General features: G+C 44.9%; 1 protein-coding gene across 5 annotated transcripts in view; it reads right to left on the reverse strand.

Annotated features, from left to right (window-relative positions):
• ELMO1 (engulfment and cell motility 1) overlaps positions 1-22,052 on the reverse strand; it is a 545,585-nt gene that overhangs the window by 517,317 nt on the left and 6,216 nt on the right. For 2 of the 5 annotated variants that reach the window (XM_047695463.1, XM_047695462.1), the window contains exon 2: positions 15,594-15,740. The exons of 2 other annotated variants lie outside the window; for them this stretch is intronic. The gene's annotated coding sequence lies outside the window, so the exon portion shown is untranslated. The remainder of the gene's footprint in view (positions 1-15,593; positions 15,741-22,052) is intronic. One more of the 5 variants, XM_047695464.1, reaches the window with a different exon arrangement.

Genomic DNA, 22,052 nt, shown 5'->3' on the forward strand with positions numbered 1-22,052 from the left:
CATCCACGGGACAGACTTGAAGTCAGCAGCACCGGGTAGGGCTAAGTGTGGAGAAGGCAAAACTAGGACCACGATAATCTCAAGTGCAGGCAGGCAGTCGGATTCAGGGAAGTCTTCATGTAGGTCTTATAAGAAGATGTGAGTCACCAGGCTTAGGTGGAAAGCAAAGGTCAGCTTGTGCAGTAAAGGACCTTTAGGCCAGGAGGAGGGTCTGGTCTGAGCCAAGGGACCAGCTCTCAATGGGTTATTGTGGCAAAGATTCTGCACTTGGAACAAAACAGAAGCCAGTACAGAACACCAGTCAGCCAGGATAGAAGAGCATCCAGGCTGAGCTGACGAGGAGGTGTTGGCCCCTACGGACCTTGAGAGTGTTCCTACAACCCCACTCCACAGCCCCAAGGGCTGGAGCCGCAGGGGAGGCGGGAGACAGGGAGCACAGGCAGCTGCTCAGGAAGCAGGCAGGCTCCGACCCAAAGTGTGTATTTCTCAACTCCTTGGCTGAAATGCAGAAAGCATTTTCTGATCGAACAAGGCAACGTTTCCAAGTTCTAGAATAGAAATGAAAAAATAATCCAAACCAATACTTGTAAAAGATCTGTCATTAAAAATCTAAATAGAAAACCGTATTAATTGAGAAGAGAGTAGTAATTTACCTTTGTTAAAGGGCTTGGTGAGCAGCAGAATTAATTAAGGAACATGAGGAAGGAGACAGAAATTTCAAGGAAGGTGACTATGTGATATGCTATCTGGAAATTTCAATAAATTCAGTTTGCAGTGGCTGGATGGGTTTCTTTATTTTATCTCTTTTCCATTAAAAATATAAGTGTTTTTCTTCGTGGTTCTCTTGGGGTTGTTGTGAAGATTAAAAGAGATGTGACGGCACTTTAGAAACCGTAAATATTAGGCAAATTTAAAGCTGCAACATTGCTATTTATAAGGGAAGATCAGTAATATCATTATTTAAATAATTACATACAATTTGTGACATGCAGAAAACTATAAAGATGAGAATAAAGTTTGGTCATATGTCTATCACCTAGAAATGACCAATCCTAACATTTTCATAATATCAGTGTTTTTTAATTTACTCATCATTTACCTAAGTGGGCCACACTGCTTCGTAATCATTCTATTTTCATCTATTACATGCATTTTTTTCCTTGCATAAAATGTTTTATCGTCTGTAATTACTGTAACGGTCTACACTGTATGATGACATAATTCAAGCCTCCACCTCTCACCAGACAGGATGTTTTCTTTTTTTTTTTTTTTTTTACATGTGACTAATGCAGATTGAACATCTTCAAACACAGATCGTCATTCTCCTGGTGTGAATGGTAATAAAAAATACACCACGTGTATTAACCTCTAAGTTGTAGGCACTACGTTAAGCACTTTAAAGCATAATCCCAACGAATCTTGAGAGCAACACATGGCTCTGTTCCTGCCGATTTTATCAGTACAGGGAATGCTCAGTCTGGAGAAGTTAAGGATCAGGGAGCAAAGCGTGGTTGGGTTACGATCCCTCTGGATCTGCCTCCACACCCACACTCCCAACCCCCTTGCAGGCACACAGAGAAGGGGAGGGAAGACCCCTGAATCAAAGCACATTCAGGGTCCTGGGCTCTCTGTGCAAAAAGCCAAACGGCTCCCCAGAAAGGCTACAGCAATTCCTACTGCTAAGGCGGTGTGAGGTCGCCGGCCTGCTGTGCCCAGTCTAGCACAAGCGCTTCAGGTTCCCAGGGTAAGGGGTGGGGGTGGGGGGGTGGACCGAGCAAGGACAGTTTGGTTACATTATAAGCAGGGGAAAAATCACTTCATGTTTGAACATCTGGGAACAGAGCTACATTTATGGTGGCATTAAGAAAACCTTTATCTACATGGCCTCTCCCTTGACGGAGCCCTTCCCTTCTCACTCTAAATGAATATTCACTTTTGTACCTAATTTGCATCCTTTTCTAAAGTGAGCCCCAAACTTGCGTAAGCTTCAGGCCCCACAAAACCCGGATCCACAACTGTTTAGGAAGAACATTTAGGGCTGCGGCAGACACGGTGCTATGTATTTAAGAAATCCACTGCATTTCCCCCAAGCACATCATGAAACCACCTTTTCCAACCCCCTCTACCTTTGGCCACCATGACTGAGTTCTGGAGAAAGGAAGATGGGTAGGAGACAGGGAACGTGCTGGCCAGGTATGGTTGCCCAGGGGGACCCCACTGACCAGCACCGGACCATGAAGCGACCCATCACTACACTCTGAGTCTGTCGCCACTAGCAGCAGCGGCTAAAGCAAGCCTCCCAGGAATCAGCCACACCTCTTGCAGGCAGGCCTGGGTCACAATTACCTTGCTGACTCGGCATCTTTTCTGTCTTATTTCCCTACTAAGCCAGCAAAACGGATTTGCCTCAAGTCTGCACGCTTGAATCCGCGGGCCTTGGATTTCATGGCTGGAAACTCTCTTCTGCCATGTGCTGTGCAAAAGTAAAGCCCGGGGCCATAAGCCAAGTCCTCCTTTAAAAAGCACACTCTGAGCAGTAGAGGCTTAACTCCTTAATGAGGAGACAGAGTGAGTGGCAGTTAGAGGGCTCCCACCGAACACTTTAGAACCCTGAGTTTCCTGCAAAGAAGCACAGATGTTCCCGTCTCTGACAACAGCCAGAAGCAGCTTGCCAACACATCAGCCCATTTCAAGAGAAAAACAGACACAAATACCAAACAGACACCAAGTTCTCTCTCTGATGACTTCTTTTCCCTATTTCCTTATTTGAGCCAACTCGATCCTTTCTACATTGCCCGCCACGTATTTCCTCATCCCCTAGTGCACACGCATTTCGTAATGATCCCCCAGAAGGGCTCGAGGTTGCCTGCACCCATCAGAAAGCCACTCTGCTCTACATCCAGCAGCCGCCCCAAGCACCTTATCACAACATCACACTTCATTCGGGCCGCGGTGTTCTCTCCCCAGAGGCCATAAAACTCTCCCTGTGAGGAGAGTATAATCCTCCAGGTTTCAAAGCCAAGCAGACTCGAGGCGGGTGAGTCTCTAATGTAATCACACCTCTTAAACTCCAGGCTGCTCTGAAACCATCACCTCAGTTCAACCCGGGCTTCCTCAGAGTTGAATATGCAGCAAACGGACGAAGCTACCAAGGGAAGGGATGGGAAATTAAAGGCTTTATCAAAATCGGTAGTTGCGATGGATTTTTCTGCATGCTCTTCCAGCACACCGGGATGAAAGAGCCCTACCACATAAACAGCAGCAGGAGAGAGCCAGGCAGCAGGGTCAACCACGTTCGCTGGCCAAAACGGTCCCCTGTGCTTGGCGCATACCAATGCACTGTGATTTAACCACAAGCAGCCGCCGCCGAACACGACGGGCAGCAGAGTTCCTGACCTGAGGGAGAGCAGCCAGCCAACCTGTGCTCCCAAAATGCAGACAAGAGGTGCCTCTGTCCCATACAAATGGTGACCTTTAAAGAATGCAGTCCACAAGCCAGTTACGTTGTGCAACTGAGATTTTTGTGGCCCAGTCTGACTGATTAGCTATAATGGTTAGAACATCTGGCTAATAAGATTAAAGCCAATCCCAGCATTAGCTTTCCTCTATTTCCACGCCACAGACTCATCCTTACCCCAATGTGAAACCATTACACAAGGCAAGCGAACAATACTTATCGATTCCCAATTACGTTTACAGCATCCAGAGAAATAAATTCAATAAGGCAATGAGTTTGCATTATTTATCCAAGTCTTTGCAGACCTGAGAGAGTCTTATTTCTGCTGTGTTTAGACAAAGAATTTACATCTCTCTGGCCAAGAGATTGAAAGTTATTGGCTTAATTCATCTGAGACCCTCTCCCAAATCTGTCTCTCTCTCTCTCTCTCTTTTTTTTTTCTGTCTCTTTCTAGCCCGAGGGACCCGATACAAGTCTCAACACATCGACAGCATTAATAAAGAAGCTCATGTGGTTTTCCTGCCTCTTTTAGAGCATCCAGCTATGGGCAGGAACACACAACACTTTTAGGGAATTTTGTTTCATCATGAAGCAAGTGGCTTTCATGATCTTAAATGTGTTGCTGGATTTCAAAATGCGGAAACAGGTGTACACACAGGCAGAGGAAGCAGGCAACACCTGTCTTCCTATTTAGGAAAAGGGTTTTAGAATGGACTGTGCAGACTCCAAAATGTCCTATTTCTTCTAGTGTAATAATTCAATGTAAGATTTCTTGGGAAATTAAAAAAAAAAAATCAGACAAGCATGACACCATAGCGAATCAAGTCACAAGGTCTGAAAGCACCTCCAAAGGGCATTTCAGAGCTCCTCTCTGGGTGTGGTGGGCACTATTTCGATATTTTTCTGTTTATAGTTCCTAATAAAAGCTACCATTTATTGGACATTTTTCATGTGCCAAGACTGTTAAGCACCACATAACATCCCCTAAGGAGTCTGTAGTATGAGCCTCATTTTACAGATGACGAAATTGTGAATCAAAGCCATCATATAACTTGCTTAAATTCTCACATCAAAAATGGAGGAGGTGGGATTCAGGTCTGGTTCTTTCCAGCTCTAGGTACCATGCTCTTTGCCAATGTATTCTGTATTACAGATTATTTACCTAAAATATGGAAGGGTACAATATCTACCATTTCCCCTCAATAACATATGCCATCACTTCACCATTTTTTGTTAGTCAGACATTTCTCTTCCAGCCTACAGGAAACTCCTACAGATACAATTAAGCCTGTGTCTCTTGACCTAACTTCCAAAAACTCTGCTTTCACTTCTGAGGCTAAATAAAACTTGCAGCTTTCCATTTTATTTCACTTCTCAAATACTTACCCCAATCCCTCTTTGCCTCTTCTCCCCAGAAATAGATGTCTGATTTTGTGTGATGCACAGATCCGTGCAGAATGAAATAACCCCTTCTCAGGGAAACACCCTCTTGGGGAAACCTAGATTTCCATGAGAAACCTAGAAATGAATTTGACAGATGGTGTCAGATTCATTTCCCTTTCTCTTCTTTTAAATTATAAGTGCCCTCCACCAGAGAGGCTGCATTTCTAACCACTAAAATGCCCTTCTCTGAAATTAAGGCTGCATTTCTAACCACTAAAATGCCTTTCTTTGAAAGGCCCGCCTAAACTAAATGATCTGCTTGAGATGACGTGCTGGGTGAGTGCTTCCTGAAGCCTCTGCAGTTGGACCTCATGGGACCTCAAGGCGGGGGGTGGGGGGGGTTCCTTGGAAGCAAGGAGTCCCCTGTGGAATGCTGAACAAGGTCCAGCTCAGCACTTCCCTTCTTCCTGGGACAGCAAGGCAAACTGGAAAGAGCCATGAACATGCTGGTGTCAGACCATCATTTCCTCCATAGCAGAATGTCTTTCCACAGTTGCAAATTCCTCAGAGGAGGAGCTATGCAAGTAGAAAAGCCATTTGCTTTACTGACCTTCTTGACAAGATCTTTCCTACTAGTGCTGACCACCTGGCCAGCTCAGAATGTCTAGCCCAACGGACTCCTAGAACCTTCATTCTATACTAACATCAGCCATTTTTCATATGCTTGGGTATATAAAGCTTCCTTCCATTAGCCCGTTGCGATACTCATGGGTAGAGATTTAGAAGGCACAACATGCTACAGAGTTCACAAAAATCACCAGATTGCGCAGTACCCACAGGTACTCCCTAATTCAAGCCATAAAGGACTGGCCATGTAATAAGATTCTCTGTCCCATTTCTCTTGTATCTGAACAAGCTATACTCTCCTCAAGAATCTTTTGATATTAGCAATTTGGGTAGAGCCTTAGAGATTCTGGCACTTTAGCAACATGGCCAAAAGCCCAGGAATCAAAAAACAGATGTGGTCTGAAAATTCTAGGCAATGAGACAATTTACCAATGCTGAGAAACCTATAGAGATGATTTGCAAACATGACTTCTGTCCTACAGTACCTGTCCTCTAATGACTGTCTGAAGTCGATGCTGTTCAGAACTGGACTTCTTAGCAGGGGTGACCAAGAAACCTACTTCAGTCTGCGGACCTCCCAGAACATTTTGTTTTTAACTTCCCAAAGAGTAACATAACGCCACAACCAACAGCAATTGGTATTTTCTTAATTGCCCATTTTGCTACATAATAGGAAAAACCCAAATCATCAACAGCTCATTTATTTATTCAACAGTTACTGAAAATGCATTCCTGCCCTGTGCTAGAAACTGGGAAAACAAAGATGAAAAAGGGGTGCCTTCAGGCTTGAAAAGAATGCCGAAAAAGTAAAAATTTCCAATTTTCATAGATTTACTGTTACCTAAAATTACCAATTCGTTTTCATAGATCTTTCTGTTGTCCATCTGTTCACTGCTAAGCCTAGTTCAGCTCCTAGAAGGCCTGGCCCCTGGCAGGCCCTGGCTGAAAGAGCAGGCTGAATGGCGCAAACTCTGCCAACTACTAGTTTTGACTTTGGCCAAGTCATCATGGACCTCAGATTTCTCATGTGTAAAATGAGCTTAAAAGGATTAGGTTAGGTCCCAAGTGCGTGCGCCACAGAATATTGGTTCTGCAAAATGTAGTAGGTTTTATTGAAGAAAAAGGGAACCTGTGGTTAAACTGCGTTTGAAAACCAACAATATCACAAAGAAAACAGGTTTCTGACTGCAGGCTTCTCAACACTTAACATGCTAATATATGAAGAGAATCTTCCCAAGAAAGTCCTACGGGAGTCCCCCACTCAGTGAGGCTACCAAACCCTTCATGCTCTCTGGGGCCCTGGCACCTAGTGGCTCAGCACACATGTCAAGCTCTCGGTAAATATTTGCTCCACAGGCCTTTGGTCTCCTAACAAAAGGATCTCTTCTCCAGGATCTTCTTTGATGTTAACTCTTCTCATTGACCTAAGATCAGCCAATGTGCAGGCCATCTTTCCGGTGGGCTCTGCCCCTTGCTGGCCCTCTGACCTGGGGCAAGGGACGCACCCTCTCTAAGCATTGAATTTTCTTATCTATACGATGAGAGTATTAACAGAAGTTAACACAAAGGACTGCAGTGAGAATAAAATTCCATAATGTCCGTGAATCCCTCTGCATCATACGCAGTAAACACTCAATAAATGTTAGCTGTTCTTGTTACTCTTCACGAACATCACATACTTTGGATTCCAGTCTCAGCCTCGCCACTAAACAGACTTTGGCAAGAGGATCCCTGCGGAGCCTCATCACAGGCAAAATGCAGCCTTTGGATTACATCAGCGTTTCCCAAAATCTTGCTCTTCAGGGACCATTTTCCAGCCCTATTACATTTAATATCAACATTATTGCATCTTAGGGGTGCCTGGGTGGCTCAGTTGGTTAAGCATCCAACTCCTGGTTTCAGCTCAGGTCATAATCTCAGGGTCCTGGGGTTGAGCCTCCCACGTGGGGCTCTGCGCTCAGCACAGTCTGCATGTCCCTCTCCCTCTTCTCCTCTCACCCTCGGATAAATAGATAATCTTTTAAAAAAAGATTATTTCATCTTAGTCTCATCCTATGGAAGAAAATCCGAAGCCATAGGCTTGACACATTTATACTTTTTAAATACGTATTAAAATGAATAAATAATTATTTAAATATATTTTAAAATCCAGCATTAGTACCCAACCCCTCTTCAATATCATAGCGAGGGAAACATTACTTAGAATCTCCAAGATCCTGGGGCACCTGGGTGTTTCAGTCGGTTGAGTGGCTAACTCTTGGTTTCTCAGGTCAGGTTGTAATCTTAGGGTCATGAAATCGAGTCCCATGACCATCTCCATGCTTGGTGCAGGGTCTGCTTCAGATTCTCTCTTTTCCTCCCACTGCCCCTCCTGCTTATACACGGACTCTCTAAAATAAATAAATAAATCTTAACCAAAAAAAAAAAAAAGAGAGAGAGAGAGAGAAAGAGAGAATCTCCAAGATCCTTTCAATAAAATATTCTAAATCTTCTTTCCTAAAAAAAATCACAAACTAAACTTTCCAAAGCTAAACTGATCCCTCTAAGGAAGAAGCATGGTTCAGACCATCAAAGGGGTCCTTTTTAGAAACTAGATTCAAATCATTTAACAGCTGGAAATCAAAAAGGACCAAGGGCACAGAACTGATTCTGTGACTTTCTGAGTTCAGATATTTCAACTCTTTTTCTCTGTCAAGCAAATTAATGTGTGTACTTATTTGGAACAAAATGTTTTGCAAAAATGGACAACCACTGCAGTTCAATTTACAGAATAAAGGACATCTCCAGAATGTGCTACATTAGCTGGGCAGTAGGGAGGCATTTTTTAAGATACATTTTGGGCAAAGACTTCTTCAAATTCTAAAGCTAAAACTCACAAAAAGCACATAACAGGATGATGGCACCCAGCCAAGAACGAGAGCACCTGCTCTGCCCCCTCCCCCTAGGAAAAGCACATGGTGAAGAACTCTGACACCTCAGGCGAAATAAACCCCAGTCATCTCACCCCGCTGGCAGCAACCGAGGCTGAAAATGTGTCACAGCTCACTCCAATACAATACCGCCCTCCTTCAGATGTCAGCAAAACCAGAGCCACTATGAGATAGGGGAAAAACAAAACATAAAGAGCTCTGTAGACTAGTCATAAATAAAATGACCAAGGATTCTGTTCTGTAACCATTTTATGGCCCATAAACGTTCAGCCCTATCATGAGTAGGAACAAGTCTAAGTGGTAGTCTAAAATGTCTTTTCATTAATATCTTTACTTTTAAGTGCAATTATTCTAAAGCCCTTTTAATAGCTGTCACTTATTCTTTTCTAGGCTGTAGCAAATTACAGTGGGGGAGATGGCTGCTGACAGCTCACATCTGCAAATGGCACATTCTCGAATTTCTGCAAGGTCTATGGTCCCTCCTTCCCCGCACAGCTACCAGGAGTACCCAAGTCCTGCAGACTATTGTCTTCACTGCCCAGGTGGGCCAATTAGGAGCCCTTGGTTACGTCAGCTGTGTCTCACAAGACCTCTGTCTACTGTTTCTCCTGCTGAAAAAGGGAGGAAAAGCAGTTTTCCCGTACACGTGCCAAACACATTTTATCAATATGAAGGATGCATGTTTGGGAAGAGATGTGTGGAATGCGTGAGTCTGTGTGCAAGAGTTGTGTGTGTGTGTGTGTGTGTGTGTGTGTGTGTGTGTATTTGTGTTGGAGGAGGATGCGGACACTGATTTCATTTGAAAGGAATTAATATTCCAGGTTTTGTTAACATCATAAAGCTCATCCTCTTAGGACACACATCCCAGGGAAAAGAGAACTGGGTCAAAGACACAAAGCAGTACATAAAAAATAAAATATTTTTGAAGCTAAAATAGCACCTAATAAAAAAATCTGAGTGATCACTTTTGGCACCTAGAAAGTGGTACAGCCTGTCCCCAAAAATTAAAATTGTAGGATACAAAAATAACTTTTCAGAGGAGCTTTCATAACTCGGGCTAATGAATCCAGCTGTGTTGCTTCCTAGCGGTCATGGTTAAGTGGAACGTTGGACTCTGGACAGGCACTGGGCCGGACTGGTGAACAACAGAGTATATGCGGAGAGCCCTGACACATCTGTGTCACCCAAATGACAATCAGACACCAGAACCGTACGATGGCATTTCTTGTTATAACAGCGGTTCATTTCCAAATCAACATGTAGCCTAGCAATCAAAACAATTGAATGGGAAGGTGCGCTCGAAAGACCCCTAGGAGATATTTTTCAAGCCTTTATGTGTTCAAAAATTCAAAGACTCAACAGATGAAAGCAGAGCAAACACAAACTAATTGCTGCTCAGAAGATGAGCTTTTTATTTTTTAATTAACGTTCTGTCCTTAATCCAAAAGCAGAAGTAAAACATACAGAAGTAAAACAAAAAAAGTACAGCGCTTACGCACCACTTCTGGTGAAGTGTTACCTTTTCCCCTCAGGCTTTCTTTATCCCCATCCAAGTGTTTGAATTTAAGATGCAGCCTTGGCAGTGTGTGTAGCTCAGTGATGCAAATAGTGTGGGATGGCACCACCCAGAACTCCATGCGTGGGAGGGCAACCAGGAAATCAACTTCCCTTTTCTCAGTGTGACTCCATTCTGTCCGCAGGAAGACTGGGGCCCACGGATTATTGCTTATCTTTTTCCATCGGAGAAGGGAGGAGGTAAAGAGAGGCGAATGCCAAATAATATTTTGGGAGTACTTATATTTGCAAAACACCTGAGTTTAAGCTGTTAGTTTCCAACTTGTCATCTTGTCCTCCCTTCTCTCAGCCATCCCACATCCGGCCTGAGGTCTTGAGGCCATAGGAAGAATGCAGGGGTCTTTGGAGCAGGTGGATATCTGGAAACAAGGGCTGGGACAGATTAAGAAAGGCAATGGGCAATCCCAAATATGCTGGAGTGATTCGTTTGAAACATCCCTGAAGTCTCTTCTAGGAGTACCAACAGGCAGCGAAAGAGGGGCTGCCCTCCAGTTTACTGCTCTCCTATCTTGCTGTCTGAAAACCCCCCTTTGGGCACGTTCTCCGTGCCCGTGAGCAGGGCAAAGAGGACGCGGTGATGAATGTGCTGCCGTCATTACACTCAGGAGCTCCTGAGCCGTCAGGGGAGATGGAAACAATGCAAGCGCACATTGACAAGTTTTGTTTGTGTTTTTTTGGACAGAGGCATGAATGAATTCCCTATCAAGGGGCCAATCAGTCAGAGGTCAAGAAGGCTTTCTGAAGGAGACATTGAGAAGTGTGTTAGGTTTTAAAGGGTGAAGAATGGAGCTGTAGGAAAGAAGGGCAACCAGAAGTCATCCAGGGCCTTCCAAAAGAACCTTTATGCATCAGTTAGCCAGGGCAGGGAGTCTTTGTGTCAATACGAATCCCAGAACCTGTGCAGACTCAGAATTTCTGATGTCGAGGGCCCAGATTCTAATTGTTTTCACAGCTGAGATGATCCTGAAGCAGCTGCTCCATGGTTTTTCGCTTGGGATCTCTCCGTCATGTCGAGCACCCTCCCTCCGCATTATAGAGGTAAGAGAACCGAGGCGACCAAGGAAGGACACAGTTAGACTCAGTATCATCCTGTGACTAAGACCCAGGCCTCTTGATCCTCAATTCCATGGCTGGACCACCAGAGCCTGCAGAGCTCACCATGTACCTCTTCCATAAAGCACGCCTTTAGCTAATACAGTGATTGGTGCCTACATGGGGGTGTTAGTCCCACTGTATTCTGGGTGTGCTCACTGTGCCCGCCTCCTCCCCTGGAGGGAGCAGAGTCTCTCCCTGTGTAGCACCATCTCCCTGACATCGAACGTTTGAAGAATGAGTTCATGAATGAAGCCCACAAACGGGGCCCACAAATAGGACTTCCCACAGCATCAGGTAAGTACTAAGAAGGTCACCTGTCCCCAACACACTTTATTTCTCTAAAGAGAGAAAAATAAGGCCTAGCAACCAAACTCTGATACTGGAAAACACAATGAACTTAGAATCTAGATCATAATGCAGAGAACAGGTAATGCGAACTTTTTTGGTAGACATAGCCTATGCTAATAAAATGCCATTTTTTCCCCTACAACAGTTAAAATCCAGCACATACTTCAGAGTCTTGAGCAAACCTGAAGGGTGTTGGAAGCTAGCCACAAACCGTGCATCCTAGGAGTCCGTTGTGACTCCTAATTTCATCCCTTCCAACCAACCGATGGGCTTGAAAACACAATTCTGGAGAAGAGGTTCAGAAAGCATATACGCTTTCACGTCTACTGCACACCCGCTGGGGCCAAAGAACTCCATTCCCTGGCGACATTTTTCATTTTATTGTGACAACGTGTGGGCACCATTTCCATTCATCCAGTAGGAAACAGGAGTCATGAGAACATAACGAATTTGCCGCCAGCAAGTACACGGTGATTGATTTCAACCTCAGTCTGTATGGCTACAAAGCACCTCCTGCCTCTTGCTCCCCCAAAGCCGTTCTGCAAAGTGTCTAAGGGACGGCAGGGCTAGTTGGGGAGGGGGGGAGATCAGCCCTCCAGCTGGGCAGGGGCTCCAAGCACTTTCTAGCATGGTGTGGTTACCACATGGACAGCAGAACCAAGGACCAATCAGAATATTGGTCTTGGCTAGTTAGTCGCAGTGTTTCCAGAAGGAAAGACGGGAAGCCCACTAAATTCTTACTTAATCTGGTGGAAGCAGAAAAGCTGTAAGTCAGATGGACAAAAGTCTGACCCGAATCATAAAAATAGTCATGGCCTCTCCATCCAACCCCAGACTTGAAGCAGTTTAGAGGCCCAGGACCCATTAAATGAAGGGGAGGCCACATCCCCTTGAGGATGGACCCTCGTAGATTGCCAAAAATTTATACTGTTACTCGTTCTCCTCGCTTTCCTCCAAAGGGGCCTCCAGGCTTTCTTTGGGGGGAGGGGGTATACCTTGGGGAAAAGGAAATAATCAGACCTTTTGGGGATTACTGGACACTGGCTCTGAACAGACTAATGCCAAGAGACCCAAAATGTCACTGGTGACCCACCAGCCAGTGACAGTGCTTCTGGAATTGAGGTGATCAGAGATTTTTAGCTCAGCTCTTTCTCATACCCATTCCAGTGGGTCCCAGAGCCCATCGGTAGTCACTCTCCAGCTCCAGAATGTATAATTGAACTAGACATACTCAGCAACTGGCAGAATCCCCATGCTGGGGGAGCAAGTCACTATTTGTTTATTTAATTAAGGGAGAAAGGGGCTGTGGAAGATCCGGGAATGTGGTTCCAAAGGCCTGAATATGCTCTACTTTTAGAGTGAACTCGGAACACTCAAGTTTGGGGTTTACTGTGTGTGTGTTATTTGGCTTCAAAGAAATAGGCTTGGCTCAGCACTGGAACATCAGGATTAATCATTCCAACCATGAAGAGCCATGACACCTATCAAGTTTCAATTGCTAGCTGAAACCCTTGATAGCTGCTAGAAAAATAATGTGCAATTATAGCCTAGAAACATAAATTATCAAGGCCACGGTGCTCTCAGATTGTAATAAATGAAGTGTGGGTAACCACATATGTGGTAGGGATCCCAGCCCCCAGTGTGTGTCACAAATGCCTGGTCGCCCACAGGCACTGGAGAGGAAGGAAGAGAGAAGCATTCTCTCCAGATTCAACAGTGGCTCAACTGTGGATGAAGGCACAAAGGGAGAGCAGTTTCAGGGTTTAAGCCAAGAAATGTTTTCAGCATTCATACAAGTGATGGTCTCCGATATCTATGCCCACAGGCTTTCTGGTAAGTAGGGGAGAATGACAGGTAGCTACATGAGGTATAAATACTTCTGCAGACAGGAATGCAAATGACAAAACAGTGGTTTCCTCCTCTGGAAAGTTCATTACATCGAGGATAGACTGGGGGCCGTGGAAGGACAGGAAGGCAGTGACCGTTGCAACCACGGGACTAGACATTGCAAAGCCACGGCCGTTGGCCTTCCCACCTCGGACATCTGGTCTGGCCCTCAGTCACAGTGAGCTCAAGTAGGACTGGTCTTTAGCAAAACTGTGTACAATGAGAGTTACATCCCTGAACCACGTGTCCTTGGGCTCCTCACTCAGGGACAAAGAAGCCATTTTTAAGGGCTCTTCCCAAAGGGACTGTAGGACACAGTGCTCATGTGCATGGGTAACAGTGCTTCATTCTAGAAAACATTGACTGAGCACCTGTTATGGGCTCAGCACTGGGAACATGCACCTTCGGGAACTCCCATCTACTCAGCACAGAGAAGGACTCAATGTGTCCTAGGAGAGGATACCAGGACATCCAGGAAGGTTCCTGGAGAAGGTGACCACGGAGTCATGCCATGCAGACCAGAGGGAGACATGGGTCCAGGGCACTTTACTCTCGGCTCACCCACTGAATTGGTGGATGCCTTTTCTGTGACTTCTTTTCTGCTCTAAAGTTTGCCCTTGATATCCATTTCAACCCAACTGCACCTGAGCAGGAATTCTGGGCTCCTACCCTCTCTGGAGAACAGCCGCAAACAGTTCTCTAAGATGGGAACCGTGGACTGGTCTTACTTTGGCAGAACTCCAGAACACACCAAGCCTCCAGCTCCAGAGGGCAGAGTAAGCAAATCCGCAGAGGGGCTTCTCATCCCCCTGCCTCAGCTGGCTGGCCTTCCCCACCACCTCCGTGCCCCATAACCTCATTTGGGACTTACATAAAAAGATTCTTATTAAAATGGCGACAAAACGTAAAGTGAAATATCAGAGACACAGAGGGAATAAGCCACAGATCTGAGAAAACAGCTGCATATGAAAGGATTAGGAAATAAATTAGAAGAAACTCAAAGGATTTAGAATCCATTTCAGGTGCACTAGAAGAAAATCCCTCCAGGACCAAGAACAGGTCCAAGTTAAAACCTAGGCAGGAACAGAGGCTCCCTCCTCTACTGGCCACCTCTCAGTGTTTTACCTCAGGGTTTATATTCTTTTTTTACTCCTTAGCACTTTTGGGGATGATGCTGTTCAAAGTGGAGTCGGGACCACTGGCATCACTGGGTCCTGAGGGACCCGCAAGAACGTAGCCTCTGGGTGCCCCGCAATGCTTGGGCAGCTGGAAGTCCGAGAACCACGGAACCAGCTACTGTATCATTCTTAAGTAGTGGTGATATCTGTGCTAAATCTTGAGTAAGCTGCTGTTTAAAATCTGAAGGAGACACTAGTGACTAAATTGGTTGTTTTAGAAACTGTTAGATTCTAAAAGTGGTAAGAGTGTGGTCACGTTGTGACCAATTTTAAATAATGTAAGATTTACACAATGAAGCCAGGAAAACCTTTACAATGCATACATCTGAACACATCGCTCCCTTAAGTGAAACACTCCAGTGACTTCTCACTGCTCTTTTTTTTTTTTTTAAGATTTTTATTTATTTATTGGACAGAGATCACAAGTAGGCAGAGCAGCAGGCAAAGAGAGAGGGAAGCAGACTCCCCACTGAGCAGAGAGCCCGATGAGGGGCTTGATCCCAGGACCCTGGGATTATGACCTGAGCCAAAGGCAGAGGCTTTAACCCACTGAGCCACCCAGGCACCCCTCAGTGCTCTTCTGATAAAGACCCAGACCTCTGATCCCCAGGAGCCTTCCTTTCCACTATTCCAGGCCTGGTGAGCTCCCAGCCCCCAGCACTCTGCTCTTGGGTTCCTTCAACCCCCGCATCTGCTCGTCACATTCACTAGGCATCTGCAGGGACTCCTCGTTCCCCACGGAAGCCCACTCTCTTTCCAGCCCTCTCTGACTACATGAATCCCTTGCCATAGGCTCTTCCAGCATCAGCACCTTTCTTCCCCAGCCCTGGGCCCAGCTTAAATGTCACATTCCTTCGTGTGATCCTTTGATCATTGTACATTTCCTCCACAAGAGCAGCCCAAGAAAGCAGCAACACGTCTGCTATTTTTCATAGGGAGGGGACTCACCATTGTTTATGTGTCCCTTAGTACCCGCCCCCCGCCATGGTACCTAGCAGGTGCTCAATAAATATTTGTGGATGAACAAATGAATTAAAAAGTATTTTAAAAGGAAATGCTGGAGGCAAAATCAGACCCACGGTAGCCATCAAGCACACCCCGACCCCTCTCTTCAAGTTAAGGGCTCCAGTGTGTCTGGGATCCTAAAGACTGAAGTCCTGTGGTAGCTCCCCTTCCCATGTATAGGACACTCGGTACCTTCTTTGGCACTTTTCACTTCAAATGGATGACCCCAACTCTTCTTAATGCAATTTCCAGGGTCTGAAAGAAGAGTGAAACTCAATTTTACAGCTGCCATTGTGCCATTTCTCTGGGCCTCGCATTGATCTGGTTACAATTACCCTAAAGCCTATTCATTGTCTAAAAGATGTAGTTTGAAATCAAAACAAACCTGGAGCTTTGGCTTCTTATACTCTTGTACCTCTTTAGATGCCTTAACATCCTCAGCTCCCGGGGTCAATTCTCAGACCGTTTCATGGCAATTTCATATGCCAGAATTGTTAGCAGCGTATTTAAAGATTGAAAATGGCCCTAAACCAGTCTTCAATAATCGCAAAACAATTCTTAGGACAGTGGAAGAGTGTCTCCTTAGGACAGTGGAAGGGAACATAAGTGAATCCACCACGACCTCCCTCTTCCCCCTGCCATCTTGCTGACAGTCAGCCCTGGCTGAGGTAATGACCCTGACGGTGTGCTCTCACTGGCTCCTGAAGCAAAGCTCTCATGGCATATTCTCCACCAAGCAGCATGGCCACTCAATACGAAGTCCCAACACAACAGGCTCAATGGAGGCAAAAACAAATTTGACAAATGGAGGGGGACTCGGCTGCAGGAGAGCTGGCGTTAGGTGTGCTACAGAAAAGAGCATTCAGTTTGGATCAGCATGATGTTGGGCAGTCAGCCTCTCTGACAGATTTCCTCACCTGTAAAATGGGTACAGGGTAAGTCAATGGGTCTGAATCACTGTGAAACTGTTACATACCTTGGTCTGAATATAATTCTCCAGTGATTTACTGTAAATCTGTATTTCATGGTAGAAATCTTGTTATGAGTCTTCAAACATTTCCCATCAGATCCCATTTAAAGCTACACACCAATCCTAATACATAGTGTAGAGGTATCGCTCTATAGCCGACGATCTAGCAGCTGAACATTCCCTAATTATCACCCTGCTTGGGAGAAGAGAGAGTGAGTGGAAATTTATTTTACACTGAAAATAGTGTGCAATTTGTCACGTGCCAAACAAGATTTGCATATAGTGATTAGATAAGGGACTTTTCACAACTCTAGTAGTCGGGAGTGGGGTGGGGAAGATAAACGTTTCAAAACACAAGTTTAGAGTAGTTTCCATTTGCACAGTTCTCTTCCACACCCATACTTCACAGCAGTTTAACATCTGTACTGAGGTTGATTTTTTTTTTTTCCATCCACTCGTGAAAGCCATTACCAAGTGACAGGTACATGAGCTACTGCTTAATGAGCTGGTGAGTCTGCGAGCTAGTGGCTGCTTTCCTGAAGGCACATAAAGCAGAAAAGTCACCCAAACAAACTGGCAATAGCCAGAAAGAATAAACAGAAATGGAAACAGGTGTCTTCTACTTCTACTTCTACAGGTGGCCATAAAATGAATTGTCCAACCTAAGACACTTTGCAAAGGGAAAGTTGGTACGTGACATTATGCTGGGCCAACACAGCTATCCTGGGTCTAACACTCAGAACTATAGTCATCCAACCTTAATTTTTCTGTTTTATTCCCCAGAGTATTTGTTAATTGGTGTGACAGGCTCAGATCAAACAAGAAAGATTACTAACACTTTACTACCACCCACCTGCCAATGAAGATTAACAATCTCCCACTTCCCAGAAGGCTTCAGATGATTCAGAAGGGGACATTTACCAAGTCTTATTGGAATGACTGAATTTCCTTAGTAGGCAACAGAATCACATGAAACCCAGTTCAACTGAATTAAATTCCTGTCGATGGCTCTTCCCCTGGTACTCCACTAACGGGGTTTCTCACTGGCCTTCCTTTTACACGGGGTGAGTGCAAATAGCCCCGCCCAAAAGCTGGATTTAAGGAAAGGGAAAGAGCCTCATTTCCCAACCTCCATTCTCTCTACACAAGGCAAAATAATAAAATAAAACAACAAAACCCCAGGTTAGTTCCAAGTGAATGGGAGATAGAGACCTATTTATAAGAGCTTTTCTTCAGGACCTCAGGTTGCTAACAGGATTCATTATGTCCGTTCTTTTAATTCACAATCGATTGTGATTTTCCCTGACCTGTATCTCAGCAGTCTACCTCTGAGGAAAAGTTACATAAATCAAACTAACAGTCTAGCAAAAATCTTAGGAGGAATTTCCTAGGCTACTTACAACTCATAAAGAAGATAAAATAATAAATGCATGTCTTTAAAGGATTTTAGCAAGATATTTGAATAAAAGACCTGAATAGGAACTATTAAATTAGTAATAATAACCTCAGCAAATCCAATGCACTGCTATAGGGGTATCCTACTTTACGGTCATCATTCCATTTAATGCCCTCAGCAGCTCCAAGAAGCAGGGACTTAGATTATCTCCATTTGAATGATAAGAAAACTAAGGGGCGCCTGGTTGGCTCAGATGGTTAAGTTTCTGCCTTCGGCTCAGGTCATGATCTCCAGGTCATGGGATCGAGTGTTATGTCGGGCTCCTTGGTCAACTGGGAATCTGTTTCTCCCTCTGCCTCTCCACCTGTTTATACTCTCTCTCAAACGAATAAATAAAATCTTTAAAAAAAATTGAATGATAAGAAAACTGAGGCCAAGAATAATAATTAACTTACACCAAGTCTGTCAGCAGGCAGAGTCCAAAAGCTACTCGAACCCTCAACTGACAAGCATGTATATATTTAGGCTTAAACCTCAAAGACTCCTGCTTTTCCCTTCTTCCCAAATCCAATCAGTCACCAAATCTTTCTTCTTTCATCGATGTCAACATCCTTTCTCTCTGACTTGCATCTATCCAGGGGGTCTCCAGAAGCTGTCTCCTTAAAGGAAAAGGATGGTCCACTACTCAGACTAGGAGGTGGGGGCAGAGAGAGTTACATTTACACAGCGAGCCCCCTGCTTTATTTACTTCTTCATTTGACCAAGATTGAGTGTTTCTTAGGGTAGGCCCAGAAGGAAGAAGCTGACAGCTTCCATCTCTCCTTGGCACCTCCTTCCTGCCTCACCCTCTAATCTACCTTCCCTGTTGCCCTGGGAGCTGGATTTCTCACTGACTTCCAATTGCATCTTTTCCTTCCCTAAAATCCTTTGTTTTTCCTTTCCACTCAATGGATGCCCAGCGCCCTAAGGAGTTGACATGAGGCCTCTTCCAGACTTTCTCCTGACTGCTGTATTCCTTGGACACGTCATATTGTTCTTCCTTTTAATACTCAGCTTTCCAGATCTTTCTCAAAGTCCCTTCATTGTGAACTCTATCCTCTGCAATCTGCAAACAGTCTACATACGCGTACATTTACCACCCTCCACTGTGAGTGTCTCTTAATGGGTCTGTCTCCCCATACTGCTCCCATGAAGTGGATCTTACAATGTGCAGGGAGTGCCCTGACTACAGAACGTAAAATGCAGTCAAAATGGTTGCTGAATAAATAAATGAATGAATCATGTAAATAATGTATTGTGATGGGTGCTGTCAGCCTACCAATATTCCTGTTTGAACACATAGATGCATTTTATTTTTTTTTTTAAGATTTTATTTATTTATTTGACAGAGATCACAAGTAGGCAGAGAGGCAGGCAGAGAGAGAGAGGAGGAAGCAGGCTCCCTGCTGAGCAGAGAGCCCGATGCGGGGCTCGATCCCAGGACCCTGAGATCATGACCTGAGCCGAAGGCAGAGGCTTTACCCACTGAGCCACCCAGGCGCCCCCACATAGATGCATTTTAAATCTAAGTCGCACATTTATTTACTGCAATATACTACAATTAATAAAAAAAACTTTATTGTGCTTCTCTTGTATAAACCCAGGCAAACGTTTCCCCAAACTCTCCACTGAAGAAGAATGGATGGTAATTGAGAAAACGGTCCTAATGAGTTGAAGTCACTTTCTGGCAGTAGAGAAAAGTCTAAAGATGATGGAAACATATTCATTTCTTGCTAAAGGTTTTGATTTAATGAGATTTGTAGTGACTTGCTATAAATGTGACAAGCACTAGAGTAAATGGGATTTAGGAGCTGATATAATAAGTTTCTTTGCATTTAAAGACTTTTCATTATTAGGAGAACTGCATGGATGTGTGTGTGTGTGTGTGTGTGTGTGTGTGCGCGCGCGCGCGCATCTTTCTCTCTCGCACATACAGACACACATACTTACTAGTAAGTATATGAAAGAATCAGTCTCCTTCCCCCAAATCTGAATTTTTGAGGACTCCATCACTTCCCACAGAGTGGCCCAGTATTAAAACTAGGGCACGGGGTCCACTATAAAAATGCTATGAAAATGGTGAGGTGGGGCTAAGGGGGGATAGTGGTCAGGAGTCAAGGAAAAAACCAGCCTTACTCAGTGCTATTGGAATTCACTCTTCACTCGGCCAAAAATACGCAATCTAACCAAAGTCCTTCCACTAGCTCTACCTCCCAAGCCACATGTCTTTTCAGGGCTATGGGCAAAGCCAGCTGCGGCTCTACGTTTGGATTAAAGAGCCCGAAAACAGAAAAAAAAAATTATTTTGAAATGCATTACGCTTCAAAATTAAGGGTAATTGTGTGTAGCAGCCTGGAAAATATAGCTCATCCAGCACTGCTCAACCACAGAAGCCCACAGCACCAAATGCTGGTTCTCTAAATGCAATTTCAAACTTAAAAAAAAAAAAAAAAAGGGCACAAAGGGCGGAAGGAAGGGTGGAGGGTTGCTATAGGGCTGTGACTTATAAGGAGGCTGCTGCCTCGGGAGTCATAGCCAGTCCCCAAGTGGCCGTATTTCTAGGTTGCTTAAGCCACTAGAGGCTGCTCTGCACAGTTACTGCAGCCAAACATCGAAGGTAAATAAAAGGTCGACAGATAATTACATAAGAAAATAAATGAGGCAAGATTAGCACAGAAATCTAATGGACAGAGGAAGAAAGGACTTCACAGAGAGACACACCTGAAAGGCTTTCCCCTGACCGGTTCAATGTCCAGGTCACACTAATGGAACAGCAGTATCTGTTACTATCCAACTAGCCCAGGGACATTGTACAAGCAAGGGAGGCGGCATTTCACCCTGTTAACTCATTCCCACGCAGACACTTCCTTTATCTGGTGACAGAGGTCTCTGAATGAGCCAAACTGAGCCTCGTGAACTACCTCCCTCGTTTCGTTTATCACATTCCCATTCTGTAGAAGGTATGGTTACTGCAGCAACCAGTGGCCAGGATTCTAGACCTTGTGTGGAAACGGAAACATAAAATCACTCGCTATAGGTCTCTCCAGCCATAACATACCAGGAAGAAACACACGTGAAATTCGGCAAAACTGAGGGGGGTTAGGAAGACAATGGTAACGCGGGAAGGAAGGAAACTCCAGATGAAATGTGAAGATCTGGAGGAAATTAAAGATCATACAGGGGTGAGACCACCCATAGGAGAACAGACCACATTAGGGTCTGAGGAGTAAGCCGTAGAGAGAAAGCTGGGGCATTTATAGTTGCTGTCAAGTCTAGCCTATCTGACAGCACATCTGTTAGTCTTAACTTATGCAAGCAAACAAAACAATGGCTCTCAACTCGGGGGTGAGGGTGGCCCTGGAGGGACCACTGGCAACGTCTCGAGGCATTTTTGGTTGTCACAACTGGGTGTTGCTACTGGCATCTAGTAGGTAGAAGCCAAAAAAGCTGGTGTTTCCTACAATGCACTGGCCAGCGCCCTCGACAAAGAATTATCCAGCCCCAAACGTCAAAAGCGCTAGGTTGAGACTGCCTGAAATGAAGGGTCAACATAGAAGGGGCAACAGCCCGCGAGCAGAGAATGAACAGAATCGATAGCCTCGGTGTCAGCCTGTGGGGAACCGCCCCGGTTTAAAGACTCCAGTCTCTGGCCGCCTTTGTTGGTATGAATCTATGGGGCCAAAGAAATAGCACAAGTTAAGACTCCGTTATATGTATTCCCTACTCACTACTTGGTCCCTTCCCACCACCAATGGGTTCCAAGCTTTTGCTCTCACCATGACTCATCCACAGAGTGGGGGAAAAAGTGTTTGCTAAAGAATAAGTGTCTATTCTCCTTGGCAAACAGTGTTCTCATTTTTGATTAATGAATTCCATTCTGGCTTATATGCTTCAATAACATGAGCTTAGGGAGTGGGCATGCTGTCCCCACGAGAAAGATCCTCTAACCCTCTCAAGGCTAAGAAGTTTGGCTGTGGGAGAGATATCCAAAGGGAGGCACCAATTCAGCCAAATTTGGCCTCAGTGGCAGAAGACACCTCCCTGGGAGCCATGGCAACCCAGGGCATTTCTCCCAGCAGACAGGAGAGAAGGGCTTCCTGGATGCCCAGCAGCATAGCACAACACGGCAGGCCTGGCCTCAGACCAAGCTAGAGAACCAACA

This window comes from Lutra lutra, chromosome 11, assembly GCF_902655055.1.
Source record: "Lutra lutra chromosome 11, mLutLut1.2, whole genome shotgun sequence".
Classification (NCBI taxonomy): domain Eukaryota; kingdom Metazoa; phylum Chordata; class Mammalia; order Carnivora; family Mustelidae; genus Lutra; species Lutra lutra.